Source organism: Pteropus medius, unplaced genomic scaffold (assembly GCF_902729225.1).
Source record: "Pteropus medius unplaced genomic scaffold, Ma_sr-lr_union100, whole genome shotgun sequence".
Lineage (NCBI taxonomy): Eukaryota > Metazoa > Chordata > Mammalia > Chiroptera > Pteropodidae > Pteropus > Pteropus medius.
The window spans coordinates 14,369,671-14,379,414 of record NW_024355205.1 but is presented as its reverse complement, the minus strand read 5'-3'; the positions used below and the strand labels follow the sequence as shown (position 1 = coordinate 14,379,414).

Here is a 9,744-nt window from a genome sequence, read left to right as displayed (position 1 = left end):
TGGGGTATGGGCTAAATGAAATAATGCACTTATTTTTTGGTTTCAGTGATAGCAGAGAACAGCTTTAAATTGTCCTTGATTTCTGGAATACCTCCACCTCAGCCTCACACCCCTTGGCTTCTTCCCTTTTCTTGTTCTTGGAGTGCCCTCCTAGGGGTGGAGGGGGTGGCAGAGGTGGTTGAGCTTAGACTCTGAGCAGGGATTTGCTGCCTAGAGGTTGATGGGGGAAAACTTTGATGTTTTTAAAGAAATACTGAAAAGTTTTTGATCATGCAGGCAGGCCAGACAGCCATACTTATTACGCATTTATTACCACTTAATCCCCTGAGGTGTTCACGTGTATGGTCATTACTCAAGTGATGGGTCTTCTCCCTTGTAGGTCTTTATTGGCCCTACCAATAAAGCTGTTCTTTGCTACCACTGAGACCAACATCATGGCAGCTTCCCTGATAAGCTTACTCTGCTCCCTAAACTGATTTTCCCCCAGGTTTGACTGCAGGTCAGTTGCGTAATGAAAATCACTGGACCTATAAGCCATTCACTTTGGGATTAATGTGTGCTTTGCAGGAGTTTGTCTTTTTTGTCTTTTTGAAGAAGATCACCTCCCGTGCATGTCTCGTGAGTTTTACTAGGTAGTAGCTTTCTGTGCTTCCATTTCCTGATTAACAATGGAATATCACTAGAGTTCCTTTTAACACTCACTTTCTTAGTTTATGAAACATACAGATATGGTTAATTGCCATATGTTAGATGTATAGTCATTAATGGATGACCTAAAACATTGTCTAGAGAAATATCTATCCATTCCTTGCATTTAGTGGATTAGTTGATATATTGGACAATATGGACCCTCCTAGGATTACATTCAGATTCCTTTGGGTTCTCTGGCAAGTAAATGAAGCATGCCCAGAAATTTCTAGGATAACAATGGATTGTTCATAAACAGCTGAAAGTATGGGGCTGGTGACACTTTCAAGCTTCTTACAAGGCTCATCCCACTGCTCCTCCCTACTGCGCTCCCCCTGCCCCCGCCCCCGCCAATATTGAGGCTTATTTAATTTTCCAAGGAAAATATTATTTTGGGGTTCTATGTCTTACTACTTTCAGGTGACCTTTCAAAGCAGACCCTATCTGCCCTGGGGAAGAGGTAAATAAAAGTGTTAGGACAAAAGGCAAATCCTTCTCCCTCCTCCCCACCCCAACAGAGTCCCGATTTCAGAAGGTATAGTGGACAGGAGATGGACAGTCAATGGAGTGAGGTGGGAGGAGGATGAGAGAGGAGAGAGGCTAGCTTTGAGCTGGCAGCAATGGACCTGGGAGAGCTGGGATGAGAGAAACACCTGGAAGAACGGCCTTAATTAGCAACAAGAAGCCTGGGCTGAGACATGGAGGTAGTGAAAAGGGCCTGGAGAGAGGTCATCTCAGATTTTAGAGTCATTGCTCATGAAATGGAGAGTCGCAGAAATATGTGTCCTCTTTGGGTTCCTTTGGGGTCCGTGGAGGTGGAGTCCAGACTTGGCGGATGGAAGAGCCAGGGGAATGAGCCTAAGAGGACAGGCATATATAACGGACATTTAAAATGTGTTCTGTGGTTCTATAGTCCTGTGAATTTTAGTAGATAATACATTTGCGTTCTGGCTATCACAACCGGGGTATAGAACAAACAGTTCCTTATTGAATATTTCAAAGGGAAAATACTGTAATATTTTAAGATAACGTATATATGTGCTCCCCGTAAGAGTTATTTCAGTTTGGGTTTATTTTCCAGCACTTGGATTTTTAAAATGCATTTCTAATCTGATGACAAAATATGTATAGTTTTTGTGATGCCGTTACTTTAACAAGTGTGAAATTGGGATATATCTTATCTTTGACCGCATCTTGCTATTCAAAAAATATAGTAGTGGGGAGGACCAAGCATAATGCTGTAATGATGATAATGTAGGATGTGCACAGATTTCTATGTCATCCTTTGTTTCTGGCATCATAGAACCTAAGGGTCTTTAGCAAAGGGGGTGGTTTGGAGATGTGGAAAATGTGGACCGCCTTCCTCAAGAGTCGCATATGTGAGTTGGGGAAATGGACAGAGAACCAGTAACCCTGGGATTGTGATACAGTGTGATGAGCACTGTCACAGAGCAATGGCTGATGAGGTTCAGAGAACCTGCAGTATGCCTAAGATTCCCAGAGGACATAGTCTTTGAGCTGCATTATAAAGGATGAGTAGGTCGACTCACCTAAACAGAGAAGGGGTGGGGTGAGAGTAGGGAGGACAAGGGGTCCCAGAGCTAATCCTGAGAGAGCCTGCTAAGTTAATGCAGGTGGAGTGAAGGGGGCACGTGGAGAGTGTAGGTTTTAAGCTTTGATATGAGGCAGATCGCTGAGGGCCTTTCGTAGCATGTTTATCATTTTGATCTTAATCCTGAAGGCAAATGGGAGCTTTTGGAAGATTTTTTTGTTGGGGACTAAGGATTTACATTTAGAAAGATGACCCTAAAAGCAGAAGGAAAGGGATGAATTGGAGGTTGAGGGGAACAAATCTGGAGTAAGGAGAACGGTTTGTAGGTGGGAGCAGTGAAGCTCGAGAGATGATGGGAGTTTGAACTCAGGCAGTGAAGATGGAAAGGAAAGGACAAGTTCCAATGATGCTTGAGAGGTTGAACTGACAATGTGATCATGACAACGTGAGGTTGGGGGAGAGGTCAAAAGTAAGGGTGACTCTCAGATTTCTGGCTTGGATGGATTGTAGTTCAATTTAACCAGAAAGAGCAGATTTCAGAGGAAAATGATTGCAGTTTTGGTTTCGTGGAGCTTGCAGTGCCCGAGGGACTGTTGTGTGGACAGAAGCATGGGTTTGAAATAGGAGAGAGGATTTCCAGGCCATCGGTAGGGCTCTCAGGGAGTCAGTGAGATTGCCCAGGAAGAGGGTAGGAATGAGGGGCGAAGAGTGCCGAGGACAGTGTCCTAGGGCACACCCACCCGCACAGGGTGAGAGCAGGACGAGGTGCGGAGAGAAGCAAGAGAGGGTGCGTTCTGTGGAAGCAGAGGAGAATTTAAGAAGGGCATGGGTGACAGTAGCAGTTGCCCTGAAATCTTAAACAGGATAGGGCCTGTAAGTATCCATTCATTTTGTAATTGGCAAGTCATTGATGCATCCCAATTTCAGTAGGATGCGCAGCAACCAGCTTGGGATGACTTGGGATAAATCCAAGGTAGAAATTGCAATACAAAGTGTAACCTATTCTTGCAAGAAACTAGGCTAAAAAAAAGATCAGAGGGATTCTTCAGTGGCTTTTTCTTTGATTGTCGGGTTAATGCTTTATAAAGGTCTCGTTAATGTGTTTTTCTACTTGTAGAGTGGAACATTCTCAGATTCTGCTGTTCTTTAATTTTCTTGGAGTGGTGCTTTTTGCTTTTTGTTCATGATTTAACCACTATAAAAATGCCCAGTTATAGCTTGTTGCAAGAACATAAGTTCTGCTCTCATCATGGAATTCTTCTTCAGGTTATTTCCTTTGTAGTTGTTTGGTACATAAAAAAAAAAGACCTCAACAAAAAGTTGAGAGATAGAAATACTAAAGAGATTTGGCCTGTTTACAAGAAAGTAAAAGATAATGAGAATACACAACTTTATAAGCTTAGGTTATGCTTAATTGCAAATAACTTCGTAAAACATTTCCCCTCTTTATTGTCTTTGAAATGTGGGCTAAAAAGTGAGAATGCTTACAGGTATTGTGTGTCCTAGAATTGCATTGAATTGGAGTTCAGTGTTAGAACAAATAAATCCCAAGCAACTTGTCATTTTGTTTTATAGGCACACATTCATGAATGGATTTAGGCAGTAATTCCAGAAAAGCATACACAGGAGAATCATTTGCTGTATATTCATTTGTTCCACAAAAATTTAGTGAGTACCCATACGTTCAAGCCTCTGCTGGATTCTTTGGGGGTGTGTGGTAAGAGGCTTTAAATAAGGCTGCTCACACTTGGTAGAAGAGGGGATGTCTTCTAAGAGGTGTGGATGATGGGTCAGAGAAGAGAAAGGGCCTTTTGATGGGTGATCAGAGGAGGTGTCTTAGAAGAGGTGGCATTTGAGTTGTTTGCTGAAAGACAACTGTTCATTCTTTTTGACTAGTCTTTTTGATATTAGTTTCTTTGATTAGTCTATTGCATTCTCCTTGACTACTTTCTTGAAACTGTTCCCTCATTTGATTTCCCAATGCTTTATTATCTAGCACCACCTCCTCTCCCTGTGTTCTCTGTCATAATTTTTTGTGATTCCTGTATCTCCTAGGTCCTCTGTTCTTTCCTTTCCCTTCCTCAGCGATATCATTTCCATTTCAGCTTTGACTGTTTGCCTGGACAGATAGCTCTAAACCCAGAGCTTGAGCCTAAGCTGTCTCTGATCCTCCATTTTCTACATTTTCAATTTGTCTCACTAGCAGCTCACATTGAACTTGTCTGAGTCTGAACTCTCCTCCTGTAATGCACAGCCTTGTTTCCTCTCTCCCTCCCTTTTCTTTCCCCAGTGACAGTTGAGCACCTACTATGTGCTAGGTTCTAGTTCTGGTTCCTTAGACTTGGAGTTACAGAATCGTTTGTGTTTCCCTTACCACTCATGGCTAAACAATCATTGCGCTTTTCTTCATTCTGTCCAATATATTTTAAAATCTTGTTTGTTCTATTCATGCCCATTCTCTGTATGTTTGGATTACTATAGTGGTCTTCTAAATGTTGGTCACCTTCCTCTGCCTCCATTATCAGCATCACCATTGCTTATTGAGTGTCTGTCATGTTCACAATGTTGCTAGGATGCCATGTTCTGTAGATTGAAAGATCAAATAGTGGGAGAGATAAAACAGACTGAGATGATAAATTCTGCTGTTCTTTAATTTTCTTGGAGTGGTGCTTTTTGCTTTTTGTTCATGATTTAACCACTATAAAAATGCCCAGTTATAGCTTGTTGCAAGAACATAAGTTCTGCTCTTATCATGGAATTCTTCTTCAGGTTATTTCCTTTGTAGTTGTTTGGTACATAAAAAAAAAAGGTGGTAAGCCCAGTGGATGAATCAGCAGTGCAAAGTGAGATAGGAGGTAGGTAGAGGAAGTAGAACTCATGCTCTGGGAAGATGAGTACTTAGGCATTTGGAGAAGGTTTTTGTTGTTGTTGTTGTTTGTTGTTTGTTTTTGTGGGGTTGGGAGGTGTTGAATGGTGGATGGCAGCCCTATGGCAAACACGGGGGGGCGGGGGAGTGGAGATCCACAGAGAATGGTAGGAGGCCTGTGAGTTGAAGAGTTCAGTTGAGACTAGACTGTGATGGCTCTTCTATGCCAGCAGGAGAAATCTGAGCCTTATTGAGTAGAAATGATGATATAGGGAGGAAACTGACAAAAATGCTGTTTTAAAGAAAATCTGAAGGTGTCATTAGGATGTCTTTGAAAGAAAGGGAGACCAATTAGGAGACCTTGAAGAAGTTTGCTGTAACATTTTATTTTTTCTAAATTGTAGAAAATGGGGGGGCCTTCAGATTAAGTTTCTAAATCACAGCTTTGATCATATCACTGTCCTGCTCAAATGCCCTTGGTGGTTCCCTGTGCCTTGAGGAGTGCTTCTTTCCCTGGCCTTGGGGTGCCCACCCTTCCAGCACTGTCTCTACCCGCTACCTTTGGGAACCAACCATTGGCTCTCACAAAAATTTTACATTTTCTCCACTGCTTGGGGAATCCTAATAATTGACATTTGCCTAGCCTTCAGCAGACTCATAACACTTTTCATGAGTCTCTCAGCTGAAAGTGCCCTCACTCCCTCCACCCCCACCCCTGAAACTTCCTTAATACTTACGTCTGTGTTGTTCATTTGGATTAATCAATGACTGACATGATTTCTTCCGTAGCTGATGAAATTGTTAATTAGTGCACATATTATTGTTTGTACATATATTTTTATTTTGTTTCTCCAACAGTCTAACCTCCTGAAGGGCTGGCACCAGGCTTGATATTTTTGTAGGAGGCTATAGCCGTTATATTTCATCAAGTACTACCCCATTCACAGTATTTTGTACATGATAGCATTTGCTGGCTTTTGATTTTACTTTAACCTGACCAAACAACCAGGAAGATTATGCAATGCTTAGGGCCCAGGGTGATAACGTATTTGGAGATGCCCACTTTCGCTAGGATGGTGGGCATTGCCCAGGTAGATTCAAGAAGAACTTTTGCTACTTTTAGTCTCCTTGTTCCTTTCTGTAGGTGAGTTTTCAATAACCACAGGAGAGACAGATATATTTCCCTGATTTATGTTGAGCAGTAGGTCCTTTTCCCCAAAGGGAATAGTCTGGTTCGTTTCTTATGTCTTGAGATAACTGTCCCTGAAAACCAGAATAGAATGTCAATTAAATTACCTTTTTTGATCCCAACTATCCAGAAATAAGTTAAAAACGGATACTTATACTTCAGTGTCAAGAAGGTCAAAAGACTTTGCGGAAGCTAAATTACCATTATATGGATCAGAAAAGTCCATATAACAGAGACTAAAGACTGGAAAACTTTGGCAGGGGTGTAAAGCACTTTCTTTTAAGGTAAATTCAATGCATCTCGAGGATTCTAGGTTAGTTTTCTTCCCACCACCAGGGCTGGCAGGCTGCTGGGCATTACAGGTAATGGCTGTGTGGGATGTGGGATGTGGGATGTGGGGTGTGGGATGGCTTTCAGCTTTTTGCGGGGAGCTTGGTACACCAGGTCACCAGTGATGTTAACCTTTATTAATTTCTAAGGGACTGTAAGTTGGCTGAATCTTCCCTGTGTGTTATGCAAAGAAAGAGACTAAAATTAATAAGATAAGCAAGTAAGCTGATAGAATGTTCAAAAGAGCAAGCAGTTTTAAGCTCTCAGCTGCTGTAGAAGCACTTACTTATGTGGAAACAGCTGACCTGCTAATTAGAAAACATCCTTGCCTATTCATTAAACTAATTATCCTAAGGAATTCTGCTAGGCAACACTCGGTCTAGTTCTAATTATTGTGTGCCCTTGGAAGCAATAAACTGTACTTTTAGAGTAAAAATTTATAATTTAGACACATAGATGGTTTATTCAGACATTTCCTGTAATTAGATTGGGGTAGTAATGAGGGGTTCCACTTCGGTTTATGAAAAAGGCTTGTCTACCTCTTCATAGACTATAATGAATTATACAATAACGTATGTTTAAATCTGAGAACTCCTTAAAGATCGTCATTCTTTAAGTATGAGAGCTTTTTCTTTTTTTAAGGTTATCTTTTTGGATTACCTTGGATTATGTATATGTATATGTGTGTGTGTATATAGTGAATGAACATATTATGACTTAAGACCATGATAAAACTGTTCTTTTTGCCATAAACTGGGACAGCATGTGGTCATCGTTCATGTAGTCACTTTAGCCTGTATCTCCCACTTTATCTCGCAGAGCTTTTTCTCACCTTAACCAGAACACTGGTTGAGACGTGCAGTAGAAGAGTTCGTACTGTATGCCCGGTGGTCTGCAGATAGTAGCGGTCATGTAAACAAGTGAGCTGATGCCGTCAAGGGAAACTTGGCCATGGCTCTTGACCAGCCTTTAGATGGGGCCATATGCTTCAGTCTCAGGAGCACGTACCTCAGAGATCAGTTCCTGGGTTCAAAGCTTCTGTCCAACACTAAGCTCTGAGCGTTCTCCAGTTGGGCAACATGGGACGAGTGACTTAAAAGCTCTGTGCTACAATTCCGTTATCTCTGTAAAGGGGCCCAACAGTAGCTCCCACCTCCAAGGGCTGTTAGGATTGAATGAGTTACTCCCTGTGAAATGATCTTATATAGTAAGGAGTTCATTCTCCATTCACTTCATCCATTTAGTCATTCACTGATTCATTCATTCTCCATCTACTGTGCACTCACTATGTTCTGGGCCCTGCTGTGGAGGCCGGCACTAGGAGTACAACAGTGAGACAGGCGAGGTCCCTGTCCTCTAGGAGTCTATATCATAGGGGGCAGAGACAGATGAGAAATAAGTAATCAACAAGTCCAGGTGCTAGTAAGTGTTAGACAATAAATAGGAAAATATAATAGTGACTGGATTTTGAAGAGAGAGTTCAGCATTAGCTATGGTGAGCTGGAGTGGCTTCTGAGTGATGTTTGAGCCAAGACCTGAATGACAGGAGATAAATGTCAACTCCCATTAAAATACCAGTTTTTCTTTGTGTTGGTGGCTCTCTCCAAATTCTTGTTTTAAAAGCTCTTAACATCAATATAAAATCCTTTTTAGCAGGACACCACTAGGACATCTCGAGTCTCTCTCCCACTAGCATGACTGTGTTCAAACAAGTCACTGTCGTTTTCCCTAAACTTCATCTTGCCAGTGCCCAGATCTCCCCACCCCTGGGCCTCTCTCCTTGGGCTCCAGCTGGGTGCTCACCCACATTGTTATGCTTCAGTTTCTGGAAGAGCCTGACTCTGTTGTTCCCAACCAACAGAAAGTATAGGACTGGGTTGAGGCAGCTGCTCATGCTCACCAAAGGCCTCCATATTTTGTAGGCCAAGCTGGCCACCATCAAGAGCTGGCAGTCCTGAGAGGTCAGGAAACGGAGTGTGAAGTAGAAGGAGCGTGTGACATGGAAGGGCACAACGCAGAGGGTGAAGAGGCTGCACACCAGCAGGATGGTCCGGATGGACTTGGCCCGGGCCGCGTTGCTTGTCCTCATGAGGGTGTCCTCTGGCATGGACAGTCTCCTAACCATCAGTGCATAGCACACCAAGATGACAAAGGAGGGGAGGACAAAGCCGGACAACGTCAGAACCATGCTGTATGCAAAAAACTGATCAAAATTCTCCGGGCTGGTTGTGTCGTAGCAGATCACCTGACCATCGACGTAGTCTGTGTGGGAGAAACCTAGTGTGGGCAGCAGCTGAAGGACCACCAGGGCCCAGGTGGCAGCTGCACCCAGTAGGGCATGCCGGCGGGTCCGGTAGGGCAGCGAACGCAGGGGGTGGCACACACTCAGGAAGCGATGCACGGAGATGCAGGTCAGCAGCAGGATGCTGCCATAGAGGTTGGTGTAGAACAGGAAGCGCACCAGTCTGCAGAGCAGTTCCCCGAAGGGCCATCTGTCACCCAGGGAGTAGGCGATGATGAGGAATGGCAGCGTCAGCACATAGAGCAGGTCAGCTACCATCAGGTTCACCAGATAGATGGTGGCACAGCCCCAGCGCTTGGTTTGGCACCAGGAGAGCCACAAGACAGTGCTATTCAGGGACAGCCCTAGCACAAAGATGATACTGTAGGTCAGAGAGAGGTAGATTTGCTTGTAGTCCTCCGAGAACTGGCAGAGTCTTTGTTCTTTTGAGGCGTTAGTGTCCAGCTTCTCCATCTCCTAGGAGGCTCCCTCTGGGAGCACAGCTACTCCTGTTTCTGCTTCCCCTGGGAAGAAACAAAATGGACAGCAGAGCATTATGACCTCAGCTGGGTGTTAGCCTCTGCCTTGATCTGGTATTCAATTCTGTATGGTATGTGTGGTTCAGCTCTCTCCCAAAGTCTGGTCAGAGTACTTATTTGGGAGAGACAAGCTCCTGGAAAAAAAGAATTAAACCCAACAGAGGGCACAGCAGTCTTAAACAAGTAGGCTTCTAGACTTACCAGGTCCAAAAGGATGGCCCCACTGACTTGTACACTCTCTGCTCCAGGCTGGGTTGTGATAAGAAGCTCAAGTACCTGGGGTCAGGTAGGTACTGTTGT

General features: G+C 43.5%; 1 pseudogene; it reads right to left on the bottom strand.

Moving 5' to 3' along the window:
• Window positions 1-8,352: 8,352 nt before the first annotated feature.
• Window positions 8,353-9,460, bottom strand: LOC120598832 (apelin receptor B-like; annotated as a pseudogene).
• Between the last annotated feature and the right edge of the window lie 284 nt (window positions 9,461-9,744).